At 38.3% G+C, this 27,869-nt stretch overlaps 1 protein-coding gene across 3 annotated transcripts in view; it reads right to left on the reverse strand.

Moving 5' to 3' along the window:
- The window catches only part of foxp2 (forkhead box P2), a 798,642-nt gene that overhangs the window by 644,946 nt on the left and 125,827 nt on the right, over window positions 1-27,869 (reverse strand). For 2 of the 3 annotated variants that reach the window (XM_060839811.1, XM_060839807.1), the window contains exons 3-5: window positions 24,106-24,354; window positions 20,979-21,121; window positions 11,318-11,402 (exon numbers count right to left, since the gene is read on the reverse strand). The gene's annotated coding sequence lies outside the window, so the exon portion shown is untranslated. Of the gene's footprint in view, window positions 1-11,317; window positions 11,403-20,965; window positions 21,122-24,105; window positions 24,355-27,869 lie in introns of all 3 variants that reach the window. The other variant, XM_060839808.1, reaches the window with a different exon arrangement.

Raw genomic sequence — 27,869 nt, forward strand, 5'->3', positions numbered from 1 at the left:
TGGAGTATTGTATGCAGTTCTGGAATTCACATTATGGAAGTGATGCGATTGCATTAGACAGATTTACCAAGATATTGCCTGGGCGAGAGAGTTTTAGTTATGCAGAGAGATTGGATAGAGTATTGGTGTTTTCCTTGGAGTTGAGGAGACTGTAGAAGGGACATTATTCTGATGTACAAAATTACAACTGGCATAGATAGGATATACAGGAATGAAGTTCTCCACCTTGTGAAGGGATCAATGACTGGGGGCATAGTTTTAAGATGAAGGGCAGGAAGTTTAGAGGTGATGCAAGGAATTCACCTCATGTAATGGTGATCAAGACAGCAACGCTCATGACATTTAAGAAATATTCAAATGTGCACTTGTGATGTCAAAGCATACAAAGCTATGGTCCAAGTGTTGGTAAATGGGATTAGAATACTTAGATGCTTGTTTTTGACCAGTTCAGACTCAATAGGTCGAAGGTCCTTTCTCTGTGCTGTAGGCCTCAATGACTCTATCAACTAGACAACAGCAAAGTGGGGCAAAGGGAGAATTTCTCAGCCTTGAGTAACATCAAATCCTGTGAGGTCTGTGCGATCAGTAAATCACCAACAAAACAGATAATTTATTTTTAATTGTAATTTGATTTCAATAAAATAAATTCCTAGAATTGCCTTCATTTATAATAAAAGTAAAAGGACTGGAGCACACATTCAAGCTGTAACACAAACTGCATACAGATCAGTACAGAAACCTCGAAACTGAAAATTCTTTAGGTTCACTTATTCCACTTATGGGGTTGGTCCTCATCCAGGGAAGATCAAGAATATTAACAAAATGTTAGACCCACAGGATAAAGAGGGTCTGTGAGTTTACCTCTAATTTTTAAACTTCTTTTCACCATATATGTATTCTAATTTCATGAACAAGGTTTCTCCCTAGAGAGCTTCTCTCAAGAAGGGCATCTTTTGTTTGTGAGGTAATCACAATGACATTCTCTACTCTCTCAATCCAGTTCTATTGGCAAAATCATGCCCACATTAATACTAAAACTGCAGGAAAGTCATAATTCTCAAAGTGAATGCATCACCAAAAAGTCCAAATGCATGTCTTTGCCAGATGAATAACCTATTGCCTTTGATTTAAAAAATCTCTCATCTGTGCAAGCCAACTATTTTAGTATAGAACTCAAGACATTAGCTCAGATGTTTGGGTTCATGCAGTTCCACACATCTAACTGGCAAGAAATTCACCACTAAAACAAATCATAAACTGTAGAAATGATCTGTTGTAAACCTCAAGCGAATGCACAGATACATTTTTGCATCTATTTGTCAAGGTGCAAGACTATGTTTTTAAAGTCAGATACAAGCCAGGGACCAGAGTGACTACATTTGACACACTGAGCTGGTTCCATACCCACATGAAATCCAAGATATGCACCTTGATCTACACACTGGTGATCTGGACTATTCCTTTACAGTGGCAAAACGAAACATCGACTGGGTGATAATTTTACGGATCATCTTCATTCTGTCTCCCAGAATTACCCCAGCCTTCTGGATGTTTACCAACTCAATACACCATCTTGCTTTCATGCTCACCTTTCTGTCCTAGAGCTGCTACAATGTTCCAAGCTGGGGGAACGGCATCTCATTTTCCACTCAGATACTTTACAGCCTTCTGGATCAATGTTAAGTTTAACAACTTCAGACCATGTACTCTGTCTGCCATTTTGCTCAGCATCTCCTCACCCCAACCAGCCTTGTTTGCATGGGTTTGTCATCAGCAGAGCTGATTTCACTTCTGCAATTACATGTAGCATTAACACTCATTCGGCATCTACATCAACAAGAGCACTCCTTTTGGCTTTTGCTCTGAGATCTTTTCCCATTTGTTTCACTTGTTCCTCCTTCTTACAGCTCCATGTGCACCTGGATGCTGAACTCAGGGCTCATCTACTTCTATCTGACTCTCTTTTTTATCCTTGTTTTATTTTTCTCTTTTGTATTACAAACTACAGTGCCTCATTGAAGCCTGATTCTGAGCTTCGAGATCTTTTCTGAATCAATATTATTTGGTGGAAGTGTAACACAATATGATGGAGGGTGTCCTCAGGGCACTACTGTGACTTTATGAAGTCACTTCTGTCAACCCTTTTATGATAGATGGGGCAATGATGCAAAATTCATAATGGGAACAGCCAGGTGAACCTCATAGAACATGAATTCCCTGACTGGGGCTTGTAATCTGGTCCAATCAGGAAGCCCTGGCTGAAAGTTACAAACAGGAGTATCAGACATTCTTACACTCTGAGAACTGTCTCTGAAGGAGCTGGATCAAGGTCAAAGACTCTCCACGTGTACCTAAAGTTTGACTTAGGTGATGGAATACCGGCCTCTGTCGAGTTATTGCAAGCTGCAGATAGATTGGTGAGGATGAGGTTTGAGTTTGTTCCCTTTTTGTTGTATTAGTCACTAGATTCTGCAAAGTCGAATGTGAAAGCTTATGTCAGTCAGCTTGCTCAGTGATGATGCTACCAAACCACAGTTGGCAATGATGACTGAAGCCTCCACCCATAATGATTCTTCTATCATGGTGTTCAACATGAAATACTGATCAATCAGATGAGAGGGTGTGGCAGGCAGTAATGAGCAATACATATCCTTGGCCATTTTTGACTCGTGGCATCAGATCAATGTTTGTGGGTCAGAGCATAGCCAGCATGGATGCTGGAAGGACTTGGAATTCAGCTAATGGATATGATTTTGAGTGTGTGATACTTCTCATCCATTACTCAACCTAAATTCCGCTTTCATTTACTTAATCCTAAAGAAAAACAGGCATCCTCAATAATGGGTCAATAACATAGCAATTTTACATCATCATCCAAAGTTAAGATTATTGCCTAAAGGCATATAATTGTGCAGAGATGAATACACAAGTATCACATTGAGAAATGTTTCAATTTGTTTTGAAGGCAAGGAAAACAAGTTGAACATATTGGATATCTCTGCTATAGTCAGTGCAATGTGTTCAGATGGCATTCGGGCTTGCTTCAGTGGTTTCCCTCCCCACTGGTTTCAACCTGCCAAATAATTCTCTTTTATTTCAGTGAATTCTCACATGAAACCTATTTTATTTACTTTATCTTCAATAAAATGGTTCAGTGAGCATTAGTAACTTTGAGACACAAGTTTCAATTGGTCCTCTGGCAACTATGTCAATCTCTATTTGTCCTACTGTGCTGAAGAGTCAGAGTTAGACAGGGCAGCTGTGAATGACTGGACAGGGCCTCCTACAGCAGCAGTGGATAGAAACACAATACACCCCAGAATATAGGATGCTTGTACGATAAATGTAGATGTACAGTGTAAAACCCCATAAGCTATTTAAGAATGTTGACAGTGGAAGGAAAATATATTAGACTCAAAGTTGATTTTATATGACACGTATGACAGAAATCACCTGTCTCTCAACAAAATAGAAATGTTATCAGTAGCAACCTTGGCATACACTTCTAAACAAAAATTTTCACAAGGTACAATAATAAATATGTCAGATAGCTCTGGGGAAATCAAAGTATAAAATAATCTGATGGCCAAATATTACAAAAAAAAAGAAATGCCTTGAAATGACTGTGTTTTTACTGAAAACCCAAGGCAAAATCATTAGCACTGGCACAAATAGTAATCTGCATCAGAATAGAAGATTGCTGCTAGCTGTAAGCACAATGCAATCATAAGTAGTTCATTTTGCAAATGTAAATATCAATTTACATGCAATTTCACAATGCTTATGCATATGTTCACGTTGGAGCACCAAAGATAAATGATTTTATAGAACTTTTGTAATTCTCAGATGATTCTCTTTTCCTCTTTGCACACAGATTTCCCTCTTTGTTCAAGCCTTTCCAAATAATCTGGCAAAGTGTCTTCACTGTTACCATTTGTATCACTGGTCGCAATGTGCTGGGAATGAGTTTGATTGACACTGATTGATCCAGAACTGCCATTCATAAACGAGGTGTGACCATTTAATGTTCATCCTAAATAGGGTCCTCATTTTACCTAGCACATCACTTCATTGCATAGGCTCATGATATGGATTAATATAATAATACAATCCTGGAGGAATGAGGAATGCCTGTTCCACACATTGTTCAAAACATAGTTGCATCCAATTTGGTCAATCAGCACAGATTTATGCTGGTGATATTCTCCAGTACATACAGGATCAGTTATAATAAAGTACCAATACTCAAATACAATTCCTAAACATTTAACATATCTGCATATAGCTTGCTTGCAAGTGTAACACAAAATGGTTGTTTTACCTGGATACATACATGTCAAATCGAGATGAGAATAAATGACAAATTACATTTTGTCTTTTCATTGCTGCTAGCATCGTTTAAATCTCTAGCAAGAATGGGATGAAGGAGATAGTAAATGCATTTTAAAAAATCAGAACTGATATCGCATTCTCAAGCCAGCAGACAGCATTTAAAGGAGTTTGGAAATTCCCCAGGAAAGAAGAGTTAATTAGTTAAGCAGCTTGAGAGTGTCCTCCTTACTAGAAATGTGATGCACACAGTCAAGTAACTCTGAAATTCTTCAGTGTTGGATCATTCTATCAACCAGAGACTTAGACAAAGAAGAGCTATCATTTCAAGAGGCATCAAAAGTTAAAAAAGTCTTGAAGGGACAAGTGAAACCAGGAAGGGAAGTGATACAATTTAAAATGTAAGTGCAACCAGACATAGAGCTGAATTTTTCATGCTGAATGTGTGAAATGCAAGTTGGTCTCTTCCAACTTCCAGAATCACAGCTGATCCATGACTGACGTTACCGGAAATATATTTGTCATTCATACAGGGTTAGGTTTGTAAGCTGTGACAAAGTGTGTGTGCAATGGCAGCTGGTTAGAAGGTCTATCTCAGTTCTCAGAAACAGCATCTCAGCTTCCTGCATCATCTTAAAGGCACCCAAACCTCACACCTTATCTCCCTCCGACTCTCCCAATGCTATATAATCCCTCAGATCCTCCATTTTTCCTCTGAATCCCCTCAAAAGCCCCTCAAATTTGTGCTCTAGATCTCTCAATTCCTCAAATATCATATACCACCTCTATTCCCTCCACATGAACCCATTATCCTCCATAGCCACTCATCCATTGTCCTCCATGAACAATCTCTAAGACACATGCAAAAGCAATGGCAAGTGTTTTAAATGCAGATGGAAAACAAATTAATCCTGTAAAATCTACTAACACACTAACTCAGAAATAATTTTGATACGACAAAGAAACTGATGAATAAAAGCAAATTACTGCAGATGCTGGAATCTGAAACCAAAAAAGAGAAAATGCTGGAAAATCTATAAGGAGATAAAAGAGCTGACGTTTTGTGTTTAACTGACCCACTGTCAAAGAAAATGATGAAATCCTTTGGAGAGAAAATAGGTTAACTCCTTAAATCAGGGCTTCGCAAAGTGGGATTTGGGAGCCCAAATGGCAATCATATGCTGAAATGTGATGTGAGCTCTGGGACAGCAATGACCTGCCTTGAAGATCTAACTGAATTATGATAGCCATGCTCCCTGTTCTAATAAGCCCCCTTTCTCACATCTGTCTTCCAGCTCCATGGATAGAGTTTTCAGTGAGCTATTGTGTTAATGTCCAAGCCTCAAAATGGGATTCACAGTCAAAAAATGTTTGGGAAGCAATAGTTTAGGTGGCCGAGAACATGTGGAAACTAACAATCATGTACTCAGAAACCATATGGAATATATGTTATTATAACTTATTTGAACTGTCAATTGTTCCTTCTGTGGGTGCATCAATAGTCCACCAGCTGAACTCAGGCCATTCTCACATTTTGGAACCAAGCAATCATAATAGTCACAGCTGTCAAAACAAGCCATTACAGCTACAAGAACTTGAAATTTTAGAACTGATGATTTTGCTTTTCCATCTCAAAGAAGGTTGCCTGTCAGTCAATGGAGATGCTTAGCATTTTTAATAGCCCATGACTGGGAATTTGTTTCTGAAGACAGATCTGTCTACAGAGTTAAATCACAACACTAAGCATAGGAGGACATTGTGACACACTTTTCTACATAAGTGAATGCATTAAGGGTCTTTCTCTAACACTATAAGTACTGCAATGCTTACAAAGATGCACACAATACTAGATAATGTAATTGTCAAGATAGCTCTGCAGGGTAGAGCTCTTTAATGAATCATTGCACAAGAGATAAATGTACATTCTGGTTGAACGTTATAACGTTGATGGTGTCAAATCATTTTTCACTTATCGATCAGAAAATCCCCAACTCTTCAACAGGCATTTCCAGGTAATTACAGACTCTCTGAAGAGAAAATTAAAAATCACACAACACCAAGTTATGGTCCAGCAAGTTTATTTGGAAGCACAAACTTTCGGAGCACTGCTCTATTAGCTACGTGATGAAGCGGCTGCAGTTTTGCAGTGATGGAGTGTCCGTCCCTGATGTTGTGCAGTCTTGGGTGGTAATAGTGCTTGCTCTTCAGTTGGGCTGATGTAGGGGAACTCCTGCTCCTCACTAAAAAAGATAGTGACTCCATCGCTGGGTCTTCTCTCGCCACCTAGCCCTGGTAATTTTGCTTACCTTGGATGCTGGCAATCCATGATGTGTCAATCAACAGATTAAACCTTTCGGACAATGATCACAGGCAGCCACTAATGGTGCCAACATGACAATTGTGCCCTTTCCCACCACTGTTTAAAAGTTAGTTTTCGTTCCTCTGAAGAATAACAATTTCTTTTTTCTAAAATGCTGCGTTTGTAATAAGGTACTGTGGCACCTGATGAATCCTTTGTTTAAATTTGTAGAAGACTATCTACTACTGTAACATATTTAAATGGCATCTCATACTACACAACAAATACTAAATACAGAATACTAAAGAATTCAGTTTTAAAAGGGAACTCAACTTCCACCAGAGGAAGTGTGATTATCTTGTTATTGTTTGTGGGAGACAAAATGTGGAATAGTTGAGGTTTTTTTTAACAACCAAAAAGACGATATAAGAGGCATATGGTCCGAAAGACACATGAAAGCTGTTTTTCCTGCGATAAAACTACGTTCTAGATTTTGTGAGCAGAGTTCTACTATAGTCACTACCAGACAGCTAACATTCAGAATTTCAAATCATCAACGGCTCAGGGTTTCTCTGTTGCACATCTATCCCCAAGAGAAAAACATCACATACTTATACAAGACAACTGAAAGACAAGATAACTCCTGGACATAGAATTGTGAAGATATCTCCCTGCACGAAAGCCTGGTGTTTCCTTTTGCCTTAATGTGTGATCAGAATCACATAACAATGGAGCAACAGTAATGGATAATTTGGCATAATTTATCCTCTCTTTCTGGCACATATGTTCCAGAATATTCTTTTGTGGATTTTACCTATGCAGAGTGTAAACCCTTGCTCGTCTTTATGCTAACGAACTGTTGAGCTGCTTGGAAAGGAAAGTGAGAAAAATAACAGTGATACCCTGGTGAATCCTTAAAAGTTGTTATTTGGCAAGAAACTGTGATTTAGAATGACTTTTTAAATTACTGTAAATTAGAAAATATGTTATTTTAAAGAAATAACTATGTTTGCATTTAATGTAGAAACATCACGAACGACAGAAAGTCAGGGCCAGTATAGTAAAGTAATATAAGTACAGTGTAATCCAAAGTAAAGTATGGCAGCTCAGCTAGGTGAACTGGAGTGTGTGGGCAGTGATATGAGGGAAGTTTTGGACCCATGTATGCAATAGGTGCTGCCAGCTCCAATGGTGGTTGGAGTCCCTTTGATACATCTGCAAGGTTGAGAGTTAGCAGGATAGCAAGTTCAGAGAAGTGGCCACACTGCAGCCTAAGGACTTGGAAAGGACTTGGAAGCAGAAAAGGAATGGGTGATTGGCAGGCAATCCAGAACAAATAGACAGATGTTGTGGATCTTAGGGATCTGTTCACACAAAATTTCTCATTTTAAAAGCTTGTGAAGAAACTGGATCCTCAAGGCAGCATAGTTAGATACAAATTTGTGGCACCATAAATGGTTTGACTTTGCAGCAGCGGAGGGATTCATTAGTTAGGGGAACAGACAGGCATTTCTATGGCTACAGATGTGAATCTAGCTTGGTATGTTTCCGCCCTGGTGTCAGGGTCAAGGATGTCACAGAGCGACTGCAGGATATTTTTGTGAAGCAGATTGAGCACTCAGAACTCATGGTCCATATTGCTATCAATGGGTTGGGTATGAAGGGAGATGAGCTCCTGCAATCAGAATGGATGGATCTAGATAGAAAATTGGCAAGCAGGACATCAAATCTTTGGATTCTCCCAGTGTCCCATACAAGTGAGCATGCAAATAGAATGATAAGGAAGATGAATACATGGCTGCAAAGTTGGTGAGGGAGGGAAGATTTTAGATTTCTCAGACACTGGAACTGGCTCTGGGGAAACTGGCACCTGTACATGATGCAAGGTTTGCATCTGACCAGACATGCAATTGAATTCCTTGTAATGCATTTTGCTCAAGCTACTGAGAGGACATTAAACTTACATGATGAGGGTGTGAGAATGAAAGGAATAATAGGTATGGAAACTAGGACGTGGAAATGCTTGGAGAGATGGATAGCACTAATATAAAAGATAGAGAGTCAATAGGTGAAGTCAGAATAAGGGAGGAAGTAATGTAATCCAAATCATGGTTACTGTGAATTAATATGAGCGCACATAAATAATAGCAAATAAACTGGGGAGTTACAGGCACAGTCGCGACAAGGGAATATGATGCTGCAGCAATAACAGAAACCTGGCTAAAGGAAGCTCATTCCTGCTGAAGGGCTTATGCCCGAAACGTCAAATTTCCTGTTCCTTGGATGCTGCCTGACCTGCTGCGCTTTTCCAGCAACACATTTTCAGCTCTGATCTCCAGCATCTGCAGACCTCACTTTCTCCTAAAGGAATCTCAGGACTGTGTTATATATACCTGGTTGCAAGGTGTCCAGAGAAGATCGGAAATGAAGGAAAGAAAGAGGGGTGATGATATTAGTAAATGAGTCATAACTTGGCTGTGAAAACAGTACATAACAGAGTTTTAAAGGACAGAATCAATTTGGCCAGAGCTAAGAGATAAAAATGTAACTACATGGCACGGTATTGCCTATAAATCATCAAATAATGGGAAGGATATGGAGGAGCAAATCTGCAGTGAAACTAGAGAGATTCCAACATTATACAGTAATTGTAGTTGGGAAGTTTAACCACCCAAATGTAGACTGACAGTGATAGCATTGGACAGGAGCAAACACTCTCCAATTGTGTTCAGGGAAATTTTCTACAGCAGTTTATGTCCAGTCCAACAAGAAAAAATGCACTATTAGACCTTACCTGGACACATGATGAGCCATTTAGATCTAATTTCAGTGGAAGAACTTTTTGAAGATAGTAATCATTATATCGTAAGGTTTGTTCTAAGTTTCATTTCCGTAGTATTTCAGGCACCTTAAAAATACGCCATGGTATGTTTCAATTCATTTTTTGCTAGCATGCAATATCTAAATAAATTTTGCTATTCCAGAATTTGAAGTGTATCAAAATTACTTATTCAGAAATAGGAAAGGTATAAAAACATTATTTGCACCGAAATGTGTTATACACAATGACATTAACAGTGAATAAATATATCAACACATTGGTCGTATGGGTCTGTTTCTGCATTGTGATTTCTATGAGGTTAGACAAGAAAGCTAAAAGAAATCTGGAATGAGTTTCCTTTCAACCAAAAGGAAACACTGTAGTGTATAGAATTGTGAGCAATTGCAAACTGAGAAGATTAACTTGTCACTGCTGATGTCAGGAGACAGACTGAATCATCAACTTTTTCACACAGGCATGAGCAAGAAAAATATATGAATATTTTCTGTGCATTTGTTGGGGTGTGGGGTGCTCAACAGGGAGTCATTACTACTCTAGCATTCTCTTGTGGGTGATTCTAACAGTCACCTCTCATAGGCACAGAAACTGACTACCCACCTGTGATATCCTCTGGAATGGTGCCTGGCACAGAAACACCAAAGTTACAAGAGAGAAATACAAAGTACTGCACATTTTTATTGCACAAAATTATAGGATTTCTCCAATCAGAAGTTTTCTAAGCAAAGAATGGTTGTCTCAACATGACAAATACAAAAACTGGCCTTTCTTCACTCATTTGAAGAGTAATGCAGAACAACACACATCACGCTCGAGTCACATTCCAATATAAGTCCATTTAGATATACATACAGTTTTATATATTGTTGTAATATATGAAGAAATTATGTTGAATCTGAAATATTTCCAAGAATTTATTCTTAAAACAGAGTGAATCAAATATGAACTAAATAATTTATTAATTTTAATTCAAATTCTGATCATATACAAAAGCAAGAAATTGTTACTTTTAATTACAAATGGATACCTATATTTCATTTTGCTACACTTACATGATTGCACATACTCTAAAATGTACTCTTTGAATATTCATAAGTTCAAACAAAGAGAAAATGCAAGTATACCAATGGAAAAAAAATTAGCTCATCTTCGTTACTGCTGTAATTGGAGCATGGAAAGTGTTAACAATTTGTTAAGATAATCAATGAGAAATGTAAGTCATGTTTAACATAAAACAACAAATTATAATTTTTTTTCTTCTGTTCACCTCCCTTAAATGGAGATGTGCACATTGATGGGGTCAGTTTGTGAATAAAATTCATCACGTCTCATCATGTCCAATAGTGCAGTATTCTAAGTTAAATTCACGTTAAACAAAATAAAAAATTGTAGTAACTGTCGATTTTCAGACACATTTAAATCTAATTTTTGAAACGTCAACCTTTTAGTTTTCCCTAAGTGGTTAGCATAAATGAGGGCAAATTCAGATAGACATGTGAAAGCTGAAAATTGTTATGACATAACTCATTTCAAATGTCAGTTTTTGATAAGTGTTACTCTACACAAATACCATATTGTTGCTGCAAAACTGTCACATTAATTTCAGTTGTCATTTCAGACAACATAAAAGTACTGGCTGTCATCCAGCAGAAACTATGGAGAAAAGAAGCAACTACTGTGTTCTTTCTTTTGTGAATAGAAGGGTAGGCTAACAATTCAAACCTGGAAACAATTATTTCATACCAATTCTTGCAGAAATATTTTAGATAATAGTTCTCTATCACAAATATGAGGAAACCATTCTTCATTTTTGTTATTTTAAATTCAAAATTATCAAAACTGTCACTTACCTAAAAGTTTAAGAACTTCTAGATCAAATATAATTCCATGCAATTCTTTGGAGCTAAGGCAATGTCAGCCCCATGTTCCAACTTTCTGAAAACATAAATTGAAAGATAAGATTTGTTTCAAAAATCATATGCTTTATATTTTCTTGCAATCGTCTATTAAATATATTTCTGATGGTTATTTTTGAATTATGTAAAAATAAGTATTCCCACATGTTCATGACATATTATGTGCAAAAAAACTTTCAACTCAAACAGATGGTGTGTTTATTTGGATTCAGAAGCAATCATTAAATGCTGGTTTTTGACTCTGTAAACTTATTCACTTAATTGTAAAGTTTAGGCTTGAACAATAAGACACTGGCACAAAAGGTGCAGACTTCACTATTCACAATCCTATTAAATGAATACAACATGTTGCATTTACATTAACTTGCATCCAGCCTAAAGCACAGAAGTAGGCAATTGGATAAACTGGGTGATTCTGAAATTAATGCTCCACATAAATCTCTCTTTCTTCCCTCCTCACATACTTTTATATACTTTTCTCTTGACATTAACCTTAAATTCTTGAATGCCAAGTCCGAAGATGTGCAGATTAAGTGGGCAGACCATGCTAAATTACCCATAATGTCCAGGAATGTGTAGGTTAGGTGGATTACAAGGTTAGATGGGGTTGTGTCTGGGTAGGATGCTCTTTGGAGAGTCGGTGTAGGCTCGATGGACCAAATGGCCTGTTTCCACACTGTAGGGATTCTATATTTCTATACATCTCCGCTAAACTATTAGGTGCATGGTACAGTTTTAGCCACTGTTTGGGGAAAGAAATTTCTCTTGATTCTATTTGGATTTACTGGTAGCCATTTTATTTTTGTGGACCTCACATTTTGAATCACTTAGACGTAGGAGTTACTTTTCCATATCTACTCTACCAACCCACTTCATCATTTTAAAAGATCTGAATCATGTGACCCAAGAGTTTCCCTTTTCTAAAGATAGTGTGGAAAATGCTAGAATCCATTTTAAAGGATTTAATAGAGCAAAAGGGACAGGATTCGGACAGAATCAGCATGGAACCTTGAAAAGGAAATCATGCTCAACAAATCTACTGGAATTTTTCAAGGATGCAATTTTTAGAGCTACAATGGGAGCTCATAGATGTGGCTTTCTTGGACTTTCACAAGAGTTTTGATAAGGTTCAACATTCAAGATTAACATGTAAAATTAATACATTTGTGTATGGCATAGATAGAGAACATGATAGATAAGAAACAAAGAGTCTGAATAAATGGGTCTGCTTCCAAGCTGCAGGTGACTAGTGGAGTACAGCAATCAGTGTTTTGACTCCAGCTCTTTGTAACGTATATAATAATGATTTAGATTAGAGAGCTAAATGTAATCTCATCAAGTTTGCAGATGCCACAAAGTTGGATGGAAATGTGAGGAGGACGAAGAGATGCTGCAGTGTGATTTGGACAAGCTGATTGAGCAGGCAAATATTTTGGTCACCTTCTCTGAGAAAGGATGTACTTACTATGGGACGAATGCAATGAAGATATACCAGACTGATTCCTGGGATGGCAGGGCTGATGTACGAAGGAAGCTGGAATGGTTAGGACTATTTTCATTGGAGTTTAGAAGAATGAGGGACACCAAACAGAAATCTATAAAATTCTAACAGGACTAAACAGGTAAATGCAGGAATGGTGTTCTCGATGACTGGGGAGTCAGGAACTAAGAACATATCTAGAGCAAGATAAATTCATAGAATTTTACAATACAGAAGGAGGCCATTTGACCCATCATGTTTGTACCTACTCCTTTAACAGCTACCCAGCTAATCTCATTCAACAAACCCATCTCCATAGCATTCTAAATTCATCACCGTCAAATATATATCCAATTCTCTTTTAGAACCTCGTATGGAATCAACCTACTCCACTCTCCCAGGCAGCACATTCTAAATTAACAACATTCTGAGTACAGAAGTTTCTCCTCATCCCTATGATAACTGTCTTGCTGACAATCTTGACATACCAACTAGTGGAAATAGAACATCCTTCTCTACGCTGTCAAACTTATTCATAACTTTGAACACCACAATAAGGTAAACTCTTAATCTTCTCTACTCAAGCAGAATAAACCCAATTTCTCTGATCTAAAATCCCTCATTCCTGGTATCTTTCTAGTAAATTTCCTTTGCACTGTCTCCAGGACTTTAATATCCTTTCTTTAAACAAAGTGCCCAGAACTGAACACAACACTCCAAATGTGATCTAACCAATAATTTGTCGAAGCATAGCATCACCTCCTTGCTTTTATACTTATGCCTCTAGTTATAAACCCAAGAATGATTTGAGCCTTCTCAACCACTTTTTCAACTTACCCTATCAACTTCAAAGAATTATATACATACATTCCTCTGCTCCAATACAACCCTCAATGTTGTATCATTGACCAAACATTTGGTCTCCATCTTTCTTCTACCAAATGCATTATCTCACATTTCTCTGCATTGAATTTCATCTATTAGGTGTCTGCACATTTGGCCAACTTGTCAGTGTCTCTCTGAAGTCGGGCAGCATTTCCCTTACAATTCTCTTCCTAGATTAATATCTCTACAAATTAAGAGATTTTGCCCTCAACATATTTATCAAAACAACAAATTATCATTTATAATAAATCAGAAAAAACCATGATCTCAACACTGGTCCTGGGGGAGCACCACTTTCAACTCATCTCCAAACTGAGAAATGGCCATCTATAATTACACTCTGTTCCTTATTTTTTAAACAACTTCTAATGTATGCTGCCAAGGGCCTATCAATCCCAAATATTTCTTCTTTGCTAATTAGCCTACCATGTATCAAATGCTTTCAGCAATTCCAAATATACAGTAGCCAGAACATTACCCTTGTCCACTGCCTGTGTCACCTTGTCAAAAAGTCACTTAAATTTGTCAGAAATGATCTTGCCATTGACAAAGCTATGTTGACTGTTAAGTATTAACTTATTGATCCTTAAGTGCATATTTAAATGCATATTTACTTTATCCTGTACTATGGCCTTCATCAATTCATTGACGTCAAGCTGACAGGTCTGTCGTTTCCTGGGTTATCCTCTGCCCATTCTTAAACAATGGTGTCACATTTGCAGTCCTCCAGTTCACCAGAACTAATCTTATGTTCACAAAGGCAATTTGCTCCCTTAACTCTCTCAGCCATCTAGGATACATCCCATCTAGACCAGGCAACTTCTCTGCCTGGAGTGCTGCCAGCCTTTTTAACAACTCTTCCTTATCTATCACTCTACTGCTTAGATGGTCAAGACCCACATTTCAACTAGGCCATTGTCAATATTTTCTAATTTGGTAAAAACAGAAGCAAAGTACCCATTTAGTATCAATGTCACACCCTTTGCTTCAGTGAGCAGCCCACCCTGCTTGTTCCTTATGGGCCCCACTCTGTCCTTCACTTAATTTTTAAATTAATATGCTTGAGGAACATTTTATTATTTATTTTAGTGCAGCCTGTCTCCTTTCCTCATGCTTCCTGTTAGCCTACCTTATACCATTCTGAGTCTCTCTCCTGCATTTGAGTTAATCTTCCTGATTTCTCTTGCTATTACTATTCCATGACTATGCATCACATGCCTCATTTTTATTCCTTATTTTCTCAGCTGAGGAGAACGATGAGCCTGAGAAATTTTCTCAAAGCGGCTGAGACCAAATCCTTGCATGTTTTGAAGAAGGTGTTACATGAGGAATAAAGGAATTGAAGGGTAGAGGGAGGAACCAGGAACAGGGTGCTCAGTTGGATAACCAGCTGAGGAACAGGGTGCTCAGTTGTATGATTGTATAGAATGGCAAAGCAGGCTTGAAGGGCAGATGGCTTACTTCTGCTCCTATTTTCCCATCTCCAGGATGGAATTCCCCATTTCTGTAACTACTCAGTTCTAGAATAATCTTCTACAATTTTTTGGCAGCTATTCCAGTGCCTGTTGATTGTTAAGTATTAACTTAAGTGCATATTTACCTTATCTAAAATAATATACCTTGTAATTATAATTCTTATTTTTCTATTAAGAATAAGTGTTCCTGGTACTCAACGTAGTCGAACCAAAGTTATCTTAGTTTTCTCCTTTTTAATTCTATTTATTGAAAAATAAGCTCCAGTACTTTGTTTGCTAGTTTAACCTCCACATTCCTCAAACCCTAAACTAAATGGTGTGGCAGGATCAGAATGTTCTTTTTCATGTTATGGAAAATATTCGTGAGTTGAGAAATGAACCATAGTTGTTGCCGCAGGTCAATCTTTGCCTTCTCAGAAGTGTTTAGTTAGTTAATTTTTCCTTACCAAATACCAACTTATAGACACTTATTCGGTTGCAACAAATTTGCCTTGAAATTTTCAATGAATCAATAATTGTGCAAATCTGAAAGTTTTCAAGCTTACAATGCAGAGTGAAACAACAATACTGTAAACAGTAACTATGGAAGAATGTCATCAAAGCGAATAAAATCTGCACTATGCAAGGCATCTGAATGCTATTCGTTTCAGACAGAAGGAGAGAGATCAAAGGAGACAACTGGCTGGACACATGAGCTATCATTGTTCATGCTAAAGAGGCAAGATCTAGACCAATAGTTTTAACATGGCTTGCCTCAGTGTGCAATATTTTTATCAGAAAGTCATAATATGTTAGGGGCAATTTTAATGTCCCTTCACTCACTTGGTGAATGATAAAGATAGAGGTTTCACGTCATGTCTTTGTACACACACTTCCAATACTGTTTCCCTCTCATATCATTCTATCAGCTCCATGTTGTTCTATAGGAGTATGAGTGTCGTATGCTAATGGCTGGTTGACATCATCAGTGATACCAGATGGTGTTAGGTCACACAAATCTAAGGCATGATATTAGAAAATTTTAGTGATTTCCTTGCTCCAGCCTACCTCTATATATAATTTAATGTTTAATAGAGGTTCCAGTTTGCATTAGTATGATGGTTGATCCTACTGTGTCTACAACTCCCAGATCCACTTACCATATTATTATATAATGTCAGCAATAGTGTGTGGTCTATAAACCATTTATGAGAGATCCTAGCCGACACCTACAAAGAATGGAAAGCTGAAAATTCTTGATTGCCTGAATATATTTAAAAAAACACACCTACACAAGATATCAGAAGAGCTTGCCAATATCAGAACCAAAGATAGATGACTGGAAGTGCACAAACTACTAGATAAAAATGTAATCCTTCTCAAGCCCTAACAGCACTAAGGATGCTTTGATCCAGCCTTGTACAATTTGATGGGTGTCACCACTATAAATGACACCAGGCTGCCTTTCAAATGGCTCAGGAGCTCAATAATATTCAGATAAATGTGACCTTCTACACAATCCACAGCTAACCTAGTCAAATGGTGCTTTACTATAACAGTGTGTTAAGAAGAAACAGGTAGTTATACAGAAGTTGTACAAGCCTCTGACTCTCACTTTGTTTTGTCGGACAATGTAAGAGCAGACCAGGGAATGGCTGGCAGCTCCACCTAAATGCCAGGTAACTGGCCTCCTTCTGGGATAGGATTGTTCAAAAAATGGCAGGATTGACATTTTTAGGACTGATATTGCTGTTTACTGCCTCTCCAAAACAAACATGGTGCGTAGTAAATATTAAATGATGTCCACCCACTGATTCCTAAAGCTCGATATTGTTGCAATGTAGTCAAAACTAACTGTTGACAAACGAAGAAAAACTGCATAAGACACATCAGATTTGTCCCCAACAACACAGCAGTCTTGCTAGATGTATTCATTTTGTGTTCCAAATTTCCAAACTCAATACATCAACCACTAGACCGTATTTGCATGCCATTTTACCAACCTCCCAGGCAATATGGTTGTCGGAATGAAAGAAATGCTCTGTGTCTTGCCTGATCATCTAATCAAATGTGGCAGTTGTTGCTGAAGGCAATATTTTGCAGAGGTTATGCTAAGATTACCATTAGTAGCATTTTAAGGGGACTTCTATCTCTTTGTTCTTTCATTTAATGCAAATATAGACGCATTTAATATTCAAATAAACAAACAGAGTTTGCCGAGTAGGCCTGAAATCAAGTGCAGAGGTTTTTCAATTTTACTGTTAACAACAGATCTCAGTTTGTTGCAAGCTCTGAAGTAACTGGAACATTAACAAAATGCAAAATGACAAACAACCTGAAAAATGAATGCACAGAAAGGTGATAATATATTGTTTAAAAGGTATCAAAAAAGGTAGAAAGGAGATACCTGCAAAATTGTTAGAGATTCTAAGTACTGGTTGGTGAGACTACTCTTGCATTAAAAATAGGAACACAAAACCACATGAAACTTCATGCAAATACATTTCTAAATTTGTCTGATTCCATCTTGGTCTAGTCATTCCAATGAGAAATCTATCTGACAAATCCCACAGCATCTGTTTGTTAAAAAAACGGAGTTCCAGAATCCGAAGCAATATTGATCTCTCGATCAATGTCGTTCAAACAAATATCTGAGAGTTATTGCTATTTGTGGGACCTTGCTGTGTGTAAATTCATTGCTGCATTTCAGAGCATACAACAGTGACAACTATTTAAAACTAATTGACTACAATAAATTCTGAGACAATCCTGATTTTGTAAAAAGGAACAGACAAAATTTAACCATTCACATAAACGATGCCACATTTTCATAGGAAACTACTGCTGAATTCACTAAATTAAGCATTTCTCTCTTTTCTGTTGTAGTTCCCATTATCTTAATACTGGAAGTACTCAGTAGCTCAAACAGCTTTTGTGGAGACAGAAGCAAAGTCATGAGGCTGAATTTTTCATTTTTTGGGCTAAATTTGAATTGAGTCAAGGATTTGGACAGTTTCACGTCATGAAGCCTGGTGGGTTTACTTGCCTTATTTTACCATATTCACCTCATTATTTACCCACAATGCACCTTTGGGATTGGAAAATGTCTACTTGCAGTACCATCTTATCATGTGCAGTTCCCAGAACAATTTAGCATTCAGTGGAAATACTGGAAATCACAGACATCCCTTGCATCCATGCCATCTTTGAATCCCGTTGTGCACCTGGATAAACATTACCAGTCCACAGCTGCCCTGCAAAGTTCCTGACATTTGCTCCAGGCATGGCAAACAGAAAAATCAATACTCTGGTTTACAGGCAGACACCTGAAGGTCCAAGGGTTTTGCCAAGGCAAAAACACTTGCTGTCCAGGACCAGCAAAACAAGGTAATTGTGTGAGGTAAGATATGGGAATTATATACAGTTTAATGTAAATTGTTTTGAGTTTGGATTTTTGAATTTGGGTTTTATGTGTGGCTGTAGGTGTTTAACAATTAACTTGTAAGTATTTCTGTAGCCATGGTGATTTTTATTTTTAAACACAACGTGAGAGAAGGTTTTTTGGGTTTAGGCTTTGGTAATATGGGCTTTTGTTTAGGGATAACTTTATAACTGAACAAGGTAAACAGTGGCCAAGTAGGCTGCAATTTCAAGATTGTAATATACAGGTTTTAGATCAGTCAGGCAATCAAGCTTATGTCGAAAAGGCAGGAAAGTGGAGTTGAGGATTATCAGATCAGCTACGGTTGAATTGAATTGTGGAGTAGACTCTTTAGGATGAATGACCTGCTACTACTCCAATGTCCTTTGATCTTAATAGTTTAGAAAGTTAGGGATTGCTTTTTTTCTTTCAATTAGGGAAATGCCCGTAAGTTGGAAAAAAAAGAGTGTTACTTTAATTTCAATTTGGGAAGTTCTGCACGTTCTTAGCTACAGCTGGATGTGTAAAGCAATTGCTCTTGAGAAGGTTTTTTAGAATTATTACAAATAGGTTACATCAGTGTAAAGAGTCTAGTACAAATTCCAGACTGGAAATATTTGATTAAAACACTGGAGGGATTACTTGAATCTGAGAAAGTGTTTGATGGCTCCAGGAAAACTTTCAAATACTCAAGACTGGGAGTTGAAACCAAAGTTATATTAAGTCTTACAGGCGTGATAGAGAAAGAAATTTTCTTTTGTGTGAGTATTGTAAAGGGTTGATTTTGCAATTAATGAGATTACATTTTACTGTACATTTTAAAATGTTTAAATGTGTTATGCATATGTAGTTTGGTTTATTCTATCTTCATTTTTTTTAATAATAGACATCTATTTTAATGTCAAAACAAAATCTGCAATATTTTGTGCTTACATTTCAGTGAGAGACTACCTCATTAAGATCAAATAAAATGTGATTTATCAGGCTGGGATTTCAGCCTGGGGTCTAAGTTGTCCAGTAACATCTCCTAGATTATAACATGTTAAAGTGATTGAGGATAAGATTAAAATAGAAGTTGGATGGAAAATTAAAATGCCACATGACAGAGATCAGGGAATACACACAGACTGAATCATGGTGTTCCACAAGGTGATTGTTCAACCTAAGAATAGTCTCTCCCATGTAGAGGAGATTGCATCATGAACAATGAATACCGGTATACTAAATTGGAAGTATAAGTAAGTGACTGCTTCACTGAAAGTAATAAGTGAGCTCCTGGGTGGTGAAGTAGATAAAAAGGCAGATATTGTGTCTTCTGAACTTGAAATGAAAGATGTGGTGGTGACTGGAAAGAGTGAATTGCAACTAAACTGTTGCAGAGAACAGCCTCTTCCAAACACGAAATGGGAATGAAAGGTCACAAGGTGCTTGTTGTGCCACTTTGGAAGTGTGGATATAACAGAGAATGATCCATTGAAAATGGAGATTGTTAGGATGGTAAGTAAGGAAAATGGAACTGGCATGTTTTTCTGGGAGGGAGGAGAGAAAGAAGATTTGCGGTCATTCAAATGCACATAGGCAAGGCCACGACCAACCACAAAGAAGCAGAATCCTCAAGCTGAAAAAGAAGGAGATATAATGAAACTCACCAATGGAAAGAGATATCATCAAAATAAATCAGACAGGGTTTCAGAAACTAAGAGACTGAAAGCAAGACAGGAAACAGGGTGATGGTAGCTTTTGGAGTCAGTGGATATAAAATCCACATTAGTTGGTTGCATATAATAGAAATGAAAAAAAATCAAGGAAAGGAAAGAACAAAACATGGACAGCGTAAAAGCACAGGAATGTGGAAAATTATAAGCAGCTCTAATGAATTTTTACAGTTTAGGCAAGAACAGAACACAGTGCCTAAAATTTGGGCTCGAGAGAGAAAATGAGTAAGACTGGATCAAAACCTTGACCAACAATCACACTTAGATGTAAGCATAGCTATGGCAGATATAGATTCCCAAGGCAACACTCTTTTCTAGACAGTAAACAGACTCATGGGAGACATTGTTAAATAAAAGATGTTCAGTCAGTCAAAGGAGTCTGTTGGTGGATCAGATGTATAGATGCAATTTCCATTCAAACCTTTCATGAAGATTATCAAAGATTCACCATTGCAGATAATAACCTCTGAATGTAGTTAACATGGTGCATTAATTCATCCATAATTTCCTTGCGATTTTGTCTGTATTTCTGTCACGAGGTAATTATTCAACGTGCCATGAGGGTTAAGGAGGTTATGCCTCTATCATTCCTATGGTATACATGTCGGGAAGGGTGCCTGCATTTACCTTGGTCATTTACCTTATTAAACTTCTTCCGAGACTGAAAGCAGTTTGTGGATGGTTAAGACTGTACTTAATGCCTCAGCAAATGTCCTTTCATAAAATTTGTACAACCCTCTTCCTGTCTTGGCTCCAGGACACCTCTTCTGGACTTTATTTTTCCTGGAAAGACATCCAATAAAACAACAATTAATCTGGGAACCCTTCCCACTGATCACCCCCAACACTACAGTAGCCCCATCTAACATTGTCACAGTTACTTCAATGTTTTGTTGCTAACTATCAAAAATGTGCTGATTTAATCGATTTCAAATTTTTAAATAATACAGCACCTTGAAACCCTCTCCCCATCCTTTCAAACAGACAGGCAGCGGTTTTATTACTACCATTCCGCTGTACACAGAAACACAAACAGATCAGGAATAAAAAAAAGTAATCCAAACCCACAAAAACCAATAATAAGATTTTATGATCGCATCTGAAATGTTCAGGATTAGCAAAAGAAGATGAGTTTGCAGCTGTGCTGTATTGCATTGGTAGTGTTGAACAGTTGACTTTCAAGGATCTTGGTTTTGTATACTGATTGAAGTTCCTTTGACCTGAACACATTTTTAATTGACTTGTAGCAGTTGGACTGATAAAAAAATTCCTTTCTTTACCTGCAGTCCAGGGGTGCTTACTGGATTTTCCAGTATTTGACTTTCACAGCATAGTAGACACACACTAGTTAGCCCTCAGCAGCATAATATAATGCGCACGATGCTGGTTCATTTTCAAATCTTTGCTTTTGTATATTCCTGGAATGCGAATCTACAAAAACCTCTCTAAGAAATCGTTCTCGGCTGAGAAGCAGGTTAAATAGTCAGCTTCCTCATTATTTCACTCCTCTATTTGCAATTTCTTTGATGCCTTCAGATGTTGCATTCCACCAAACTCACACAGAATATCTGCATGCAAACCAGCCATTGAATTTACACCAACATTTATTTTGTCTCTATTGTGTTCTCCTAGTTTAAATAAAAATCTCTATTAAAAGTTAAGGTAAGAAATGACCGTAGTAATTTGTGTTACTAATGTGGTGTCAAAACATGCTGCACAATTGAATTCAACATTATGTTTTTTTTTATGGTTTTGTAAAACTGTCTTTAGCATTTAATATATTTATACCCCATGACACCTTTGCTCCTCTCCATGGTTGGCCTTTGTAGTTTTCTTACTAAAATGGACCACCACATTTTTTATCTATACATGACCGAGGGTCACAAAATAATCTCAATGCACTTTTTTGAAGAATTTAAATTTTCATGTCCCACATAAGCCATTTTCTCCACTATTCATACATCAGCTGTACATTATATATGATTCAATATGGATACAATAGGTTGAATTTTACCAACGTTTGGCAGTCTCAATTGCAGTGTTTCATGGAGGGCTTCTCCCCATGAGCGCGAGCAAGTTAGCTTACCCAATTCTCCACTGCTCACCTATTATGTGTGTACCATCCCTATGTAGCATCAATATTAAGCTATGTTACATGCACCAGCAGTGGAAGCATTTGTGTCAGTGCCAGGAACTCTGGGATTTCTGCCTTCAGTATAATTTTAATGTTGAACTGCGCACCATGTCAAATGCTAAAAGTTATGCAGATTCCCCACCCCCCACAGTACTTGCAATGGAAGAGAAACAAACAAGAAAAGAGAACATGTACTTCACTGGAAATAGAAACTCACCTCTGTGTTTGCTATTATTGCTACTTTAAAACATCATCTGTTTGATCAACTATCAATCATTATAACTGGAGCTGCAAGAATTGAGCTACAGAAGGGCTACCCATCCTTAGCACCATAGCATGTTAGAACCCTGTCTGAAAGGGTGCTACTTTTTCCTAAATGCATGGTGTAGCAGAGCATCTTGTCATTGCTGAATGTGGTGCGACACATGGTGAAAAGTCTTTAAACAGTTGAAAATGCTTGCCTTTCCTGTTGTTACATAAAAGAAAAATAAAACAGAACAAATTCATTTGCTTCAGGGAACTGAGGGGGACTGTTTGTCTTTCAAACAACTACAAATTTACAGTCAAGGATGATCACTTTAACCGACTAGAAGGATGCAGGCCAAGTGCAGGGAGATGGGGTTAGTGTGGACGGATATTTTGGTCAGCATGGATCAGTTTGACCCAAAGGGCCTGTCTCCATGCTGTAGACTCTATGACTCACATCTATTGGAAGTGGATGTCAATTAAGTTCTGTCTAGCTTGTTGTGACCAATGCTGTAGTGGTCTATCATGTTGAAAGTGATGTTCATTGTGCTCAATGTCCTCATCTTCTTCCTCAGAAGATTACTGCCATTGCACCAGCTCTTCAGTGTCCATCACATCCCCTCTTTAATTACTCCAGTTTTGCAGGGTACAGCACGCAAGGATAATGTGGCAAACTCCATCTGGAAGTGAATTGTAAGGTCCCTCCAGACTGATCCCAGCATCAGAACTTCAGACGATTTACCATCTGCTTCACAATGGCCTTGTTGGAAAAATGAGCTCAGTGAGGGGGTTTTGTAACAGAACCATCAGGGTAGCTCTTATTTCCCAGGAACCATCCCTATAAGGCATTCAGCCCTTGAAATAAAACAGAAACAGGAGAAATTGCAAGGATAAAGGCATTCTGGTAGCTTCCACTGTCCCTGGTATAGATTTCCATGATGTTGCACTGATGATCACAGAAGATTTGTACATTGATGGAATGGAATCCTTCTCTGTTGATGAAATCTATTGTGTGAAGACATGACACTTTCAGTGCAACATCTGTCGCACCCTGCACTTGGAGAAAGTTAGCTTTGTTGGCAAAGACTAAACCCAGGCTGCAGCACTGACCTGGTTGCATGAAAACAAGGAAGTGGTGAGATTTAGCACAAACTGTAACAGTGAAAGTCTTGATGATTATGTCGATTATGGATAGAGAGATCTTATACAGATCTCTAGTGGATCATTAGAAGCAACCAGTTGCATAGAAGCTGAGCCACATGTATCACCTTAAATGCTACTGGGATTGGATGGCTACCCATCCCTTTGGGTCACAGTCCTTCTCAAGCAGATGAGACAGTTCTGTGCCTGTGTCCAGAGACATCCTCAGTCTGTTGTGGCAATTTACCTCATATTTGGAGGAAATGGCACTGAGAATGATAGATTCTGGGCCATGTGTACTTCCGCTGCTTCCTGAGGGGACTTTCTGCTGTGCCATCTTCAGATTTGGCCGTTTGGCAGCCAGTGGAGGTTCCTGATCGTCCTGGACTCACTAGCAAATTTCTTCCACCTTTACTGCTCTGCCTTCAATACACCACAGATACAATGATAATAATCCCTTCTGTGGCTAGATTTATTGGTTGCAGTTTCAATGAGCCTACATGGGGAGATAAGAAACAGAACATGCCTTTAGTAATGTGACCAGTCAGCATTTATATCACACACAAATTATAGGTTAACATCATCCTCCACACAGTGGGGCATGGCGCACTCGGACAAGGAGGGCCATGGAATGCAACTATTGGATTTTGACACAGTGGACCTTATTTTGATAAATGCAGTATAAGCCATGTTGCACAAATACAATAGAAGATCGTGGTAGGCTTACTGAAACCTTACACTCCCCATTCCACACAGTCACCCAAGAAAGGCAAAAATGCATAGAAAAGATTGTTGTCAAATACTTACAAAGTGAGAGGAAATCAGGTCCGTGCCCCTGTGCAGCCTATGAGACACTCGACTGGCTTTGTGAATTGTGGTTCGCTGGTGGCAATTTCAAGGTCACCTGTGATTATTTCTGCTTCACAGAGATAACTGATCAATCCATAATGACCAATCACCTGGTCAAGGTTGCTTGTGACCAAGATTTGTATTTGATATTGTGAGTCACTGCGTGTTTTGCAATGTGCAGAATTCTACGATTACAGGTATCTTAAACCTGTGATGTGTAAGTGCCTAATTAATGCAATTATACCTTGAAGGCCCTCATATCACTTACAAATCCAGCCTGCATTCTCAGACAGAAAAATAATCACTGAACCTCCCAACCTGGCGTGGTGACTGCCAGCTTTCATTCGAATTTTGGATGAGGATGTATTTTACAGGTTCAACTTACTAATCTAGAGGAGCCCTTCATCAAACTTCCATGTTCCTTTTTGCTTTGCACTCCCTGTCAAACTCATCCCCAATCCTCATGTTCCCATCCAAAACCTTTTTAAATCTTCACCTCCCAATATGTCCTCCTGAGCCCAAGACGAATCATCATGATGCACTTTTCTCTGACCTGCCTCCCCCCAAAATCAGTGTGGTGGTGATCATTAATCGACAAGCCCTGTCCCCAACAACCCCAGTAATCTACATCCTCAAATACACTATCGTTCCCTACCCTTATATATTGTGTTGCCTTCTTTCACAAGTATTGGCCCCTCTGCATCCCAGAGGGATCTCCACAATTGAAATCCTCACCTTTCCTGCCACATTAGTGGCCCCGGAAATCACCTGGATTTCCCTTTCCCTTCCTCCAACTTCCCCCCCCCCCAAGGACTGACCATGATCCACCCTCAGGGCTGATTGGAAAAACAGCCCCAACTGAATGAGTGACTAGACCCTTTACTCATCTCAATGCAGCTGCTTGACTGACTGAGCCCCCATTCCCAGACTGGTTGCACTGCACCTGCAGAACTGATCGTAACACACTTCCTAGACTATAATGACATGAAATCCCTGACACTCATCGCCACAAGCACTCAAATGATATCAGAAGCTGTCTTTGATAAACTGGTGGGAGGTGGGGGAGGGGGGGGAATCCCCTGACTGGCAACTGTCCCCCTTGGCTGCTCTAAGCGCTACTCTTTTTAGTTTTTGAGACATAGCCACATTGTCAATTACACCATGTAAGCTGTTGGCACATGTTGTAGGTGTGATAGTGACGTAGCATGGTGTCATTCAGCAGCATGTTGAGCCTTTGACTGATCACTGCTGCTAATCTGCTGCCGGGCTTCATATCTGTGAAGGTGCAAGTTGTGATTGAGATAGCAATGTGTAAAGAAATACATGGCAAGGCAGAAATGCAGTAAGAATCCATGCAGACATACAATGAATAGGCACTAAAGGTACAAAGCTAAGAGCACTGAGATATGGATTGGAGCAAAGCACTAGATAGATGCTGTTTCTGCACACAGAGTGGTCTGGAGGCAGCAAAGTGTCAATATACTCCAAAATACAGTGCTCAAGTGATTGCCTGTACTCTAAGATGGAGACATACTGCTATTATGTGGTGGCACTGGTGTTTTTCCGATGCCAAACTCCATGCATCGAGAAGACAGGCAATCAATGCCCATGCAGCTGGCCAAGATGGAGGCCTGGAGAGCAAGCTACACGTTGGAGGTACCTGCTCAGGAATTATCACTGTTTTGTTTCTCTGTGTCTTATGTGAAAACAACAAACTGCAGATTTATGAGGCAAGAATAGGAAATCATGGGGTATAAATACATATACGTCTCCCACAACTGACTAGTAAGATTCTGGTTTAATAAAACCTTGGGTAGAAAATCAGACATTTTGTTCTCAACATCTTCTGATCTCCCCGTATTTTTTCCAAATGACTCACTGTTGCCCACTTCATTCAGGGGTTAGAAAAAATCCACCCAATTAATCTGTTGGCATCATAGATTAATAATAGCGTGGTTTCAAATGGTAAAGTAGTCCTTTACAGGTCTTCAGGAAAATCTCCAATGGCCTTGTAGTTTTAACAGCATTGGTTGTAAGCAAGCTCTCATTTCCCAACAAATACTAATGTCACTCAAGTGCCTAAGGTACTTCCTCAAGTCAGACAAACTGTGCCAAGTGGGCTCAAGTGTTAAAAAACATGAGTAATTGCAATCCCCAATATTCCATGACTTTAAAAATAATTTATTAAAACGTTATCAGGAAAATTATATCCAGTTTTGTTCAAATTTGGTGAAGTACAAACCTTGACATGCACAAAAATGCTCAAATATTTTTGAAATCAAACCAAAAACCCACTGTTTAGTTTTTAAAAATCCAATGGTTACTTTGGAAACTTACAAAGTAATAGATGAATTTTCAGATGTATTTCAGAAATAGTAAACAATCAAAACATAGAAAATATCCTGAATACAGCAACCTATCACTTTTGAAATAGTCTTTTCTCTACCTGCAATAGGGAAAATAGATGAACAGCATTTCACTCCTCTAGCAGACATTAGTCATTATCTCTCCCAACCTGCACTGCATAAACGTATACTGAAGGACTCAGTTTAGATTTCAGTTTTAGTACTTTGATAAAGAAAATAACAAAAGACATAAAATAGACGGAAGAAAACAACAAACTTTTAATTGATTCATATAATGCTGGTACAGAAAATGATTTCTTCCTCATTCATTTTTTTTCAACATACAGATAAATATCCCAGCAGCAGTACAATAATGGAAAGCCAGATCAACTGCAATGTTCAAAACAACCACAAGCTTTAAAAACATCACAGAGATTGAGCGTACACAGATCAAATACATTCAATCTGTGTGCCTTCTCTTTGTTGGAAAAAAGTAAATCAAAATCCATAACCATACTCTCTCCTCATAGTTCAATATATTTCTCTATTCGAAATATTTTTCTGCTTTTCCCTTTAAGATGCAATGGTATTTTCTGCAATCCTTCACTTGCGGCAAAATCTTTCTCCCCACTTGCTTAATATCAACTTTGCTTGTTTTACTCTTTCACACGGATGTGAACATCGTGGGAGCAGCCGGATTTAAACTCATTCCTAACTATCATTGAGAAGACGGGAGTCAGCCATGTAGCTGTAGCTGAAGTGCAGTTTGGAATGTTAGATATCTATTTCTGATCAATACAATCACAACAAGGAGTCT

Source organism: Hemiscyllium ocellatum, chromosome 19, assembly GCF_020745735.1.
Source record: "Hemiscyllium ocellatum isolate sHemOce1 chromosome 19, sHemOce1.pat.X.cur, whole genome shotgun sequence".
Lineage (NCBI taxonomy): Eukaryota > Metazoa > Chordata > Chondrichthyes > Orectolobiformes > Hemiscylliidae > Hemiscyllium > Hemiscyllium ocellatum.